Raw genomic sequence first — 3,116 nt, 5'->3', positions numbered from 1 at the left:
CCTTAAAATTTTTAGAAGCTTTTCTTTTTTTTATTTTTAAAATATCACTGAGCTTTAGAGAAGATCAAAAAACAAGTATGTATGCATTTCCCACAGATAATATTAAAAGGATTTACTACTGTACTTTTAAGTTTGCAAAGAACAAAATTTAAATTCACTAGGTTCAAATATGCTCCCTTATAGGATTTAAAATTTGCTGTGTAAAATAAAAGTTTTTAAAAAGACCTAAGTATATGTACTCCCAATAAAGAATCAACACTGCTTCACATGTTTTATTTTGTCATACATTCTTTTAGAACCGGGTTCATTTTTTCAGTTTTGTAGAAAAATAGATGTTCCAGCCACCATTTATTTAACTGTCTAGAATTTAAGACCAATCAATATGTTCCCTGGAAAAATAAAGTCTTATAACTAACTCATTTTCTTAAAATTCTTCAAGACAAAGAAATAACTTTTTTTTTTTACTCCCAAAGCACAGTATTCCAACAGCAGCAGCCAACATGGGGTTTTAGCAGCTTAACTTTACCCCCTAAATAAAGCTTTGTATAAACCAGTGATTTTACTACAAAAACACTGTCTTTGAAAGAAAGGAGTGGCAGTCAGACATCAATGCAAAACTTGGAATGATTAGGTCATAAACATGGCACTTACAAAAGGTAGCTTATGAGAATATTCCACTTAAGAAGTGGTTACTCTTCTGTCCCTCCTTAACACCCTCAAAAGAAAAAAAAGAAAAAGATAAAAAGAAAAAAACATGTCCTTTAAAAATTCTCCTTAAATTTTAAGTTTATAAAATTTCAGACGCCTTGTACCCAAAACAAGCGCTTCAAAAAAAAAAAAAAAAAAACCTGTGCTAACAACTCTTACAATTCAGATATATTTATATATATATTTTTTATAACATCTAAGACTGTAAGAGTTCTTATATTCAGTAGCTCTCTGGTTTAAGATAACCTCCATCTCCTTCACTTACAAAACGTTTTCTGCCCCTTGAAGGACAAAGATCTCTGAGTTGTTTGGAAATTATTCCAGCCTGAAAACATTCTTCGCCAAATCACTCAAGCACAGAGTATGAATGTGGGACATCCAGATTAATGTCTGGAATTTCACTGTAAATTCTCTCATAACCTCTTTTCATTTGGTCTAGAGTAATGGTAGAAGATTTCCAAAGAGATTTTAATAAATCCAAGATCATCTTAAATGTACTTTCTCCAGTTGACTCTAAAACCATTACAATGGCTTCATATACAAGCTCATGGTGAAAATGAGGTACTTCTAGTTCCTTAAGGCAATGTTCAGCTTCAGATATGTCTCCGGAGAGTAAATACTCTTTCAGCAGCATATCAATCTCTTTAACAAGGTGATTAACAGACTGCTGCCCACCTCCAGAACCCCACACACTATCTTTGTGCTTTCCACTTTAGACAAACTCAGAAGCACAGCAGCCTTGTCCAGAGCAGCTCTAGCCTATACACAATCTACAGTTCCTTTGTAACTATCATTATAGGTATTACATAAAATTCCATCTCCAACAGCTCTAGCAATAAACTGGCCCACCAACTGTGGTGCTCTAGGAGTATCCAATGCCAATTCAGGTAGATCTTTCAATAATTTGTCAAATGATTTTTCTACATCATTTGTGATCATTACTGTCCCACAAAGGTCAGAAAGAAGCTTAGATGTCATTTCTCTATGACTAGCCTTTCCCTCCACTGCTAAGAACACTGCCAACACTGGTACTCCACTTTTCATTTCACCAAGATTTAAATCTCTCAGCATTTCCGCAACTTCATTAGTATCTCCATGCTCAAAATATTCCTGTATGATTGGTGTTAAAGTCTTCTCAAATGCTGTTTCATCCAAAGGCAAAACTACAGTTTCATAAACACAGTTCTCCTGGTCGTCATCATAGTTAAGATCTTTCACATCCACCTCCTCCACATCATATACCTGTCCAGGTGTACCCCGGACACCTTTGCCTCCTGCACCACCTTTCTTTGGTAGTTCCCTTCCTTTCCCAGATCTGGATCTCCTTTCTAGCAACCTTCCCTTTGGACTGGTTGGTACAGTTACTCCACTTCTAAGGGCTTCACTTCCATTATCACTCACTGAATCACCTCTGCCAGAGTCCTGGGATGAGTTTTTCCTCAGGTGCCTTTTTGCCTTGGCATTAATTCTAGCTTTGTTAATGGAGGATGCCGAAATCCAATTTCCATTTATCTCATTTTTTATTTCTTCAGTCCCAGCATTTTCTTCATCACCAGAAGAGTTGCTTAAATTATCAGGATCTGTGGGGTTTACATTCAGTATTTGCTCATTTTCTATATCCATTGTTCCTTAATGTCACTTACACTGATTAAATTACCAATGGAAGTCTTCCCTTGGAATCTATTTCCCCTCTGGCCGCCGCCGCTGCTCACCCAGGTCCCTGGTCCGCTGGCCCAGACCCCGCACCTCAGCTTCTACTGCCGCCTCAGAGCGTCTCTGCCTAGAAGCTTTTCTTTTTAATCTGAGAGTGTAAGACACATGGGCTTTAATTTTTATGAGGTCTTAATAATCTTACAGACACATCCTTGACTTGGCTTTGACCTGAGACCACATTATACTAGCATCACCCTGGGTTTGATGTTTTTCCCAGAGTCATTTCTTACTTTGCCAACTTTTTGCCATCTGGAGAGGCTTGGAATGAGAAACAGTTTTATTTTCTAACCTTGCAACTTCTGGATTAGAAAATTTCCTCTAAATTTTGCTTGAAATCCAAGTTGTTTCTTTGGGTCTTCTTTCTCTTTCATCATTCCATTATCAGCAGTTAAAAGAAGACAACTGACACTTTCAACATTATTCCTGGAAATCACTTTGGTAAATCCACAAGTTCATTAGTTATATTTTCTATCATCCATGTTACAGTAGGTGACAGGGCTGCCAAATCTTCCATCACTACTTAAGACTGGTCACCTTTCCTTCAGTCCCCAGTATTAATTTCCTCATTGCCTTTTCAGCCCCTACTGAGTCTTCTTACTCCTGTTCATTCCTCCCTATAGTCCAAGCTCAAAATCAATACCATATGTTTTAGGTTTTATATTACAGTTGTACCTTATCTCTGTACTTCTCCAAAA

The 3,116-nt window shown here is 36.9% G+C and overlaps 1 pseudogene; it reads right to left on the bottom strand.

Moving 5' to 3' along the window:
* Nucleotides 1–907: 907 nt before the first annotated feature.
* On the bottom strand, nt 908–2,401 carry LOC114201665 (programmed cell death protein 4 pseudogene; annotated as a pseudogene).
* Nucleotides 2,402–3,116: the final 715 nt, after the last annotated feature.

The sequence above is a fragment of the Eumetopias jubatus genome, unplaced genomic scaffold (assembly GCF_037043125.1).
Source record: "Eumetopias jubatus isolate StellerSeaLion01/CBP00866 unplaced genomic scaffold, mEumJub1_p1.0 scaffold_7, whole genome shotgun sequence".
Taxonomy (NCBI): domain Eukaryota; kingdom Metazoa; phylum Chordata; class Mammalia; order Carnivora; family Otariidae; genus Eumetopias; species Eumetopias jubatus.
This window is presented reverse-complemented; position numbering and strand designations above follow the sequence as displayed.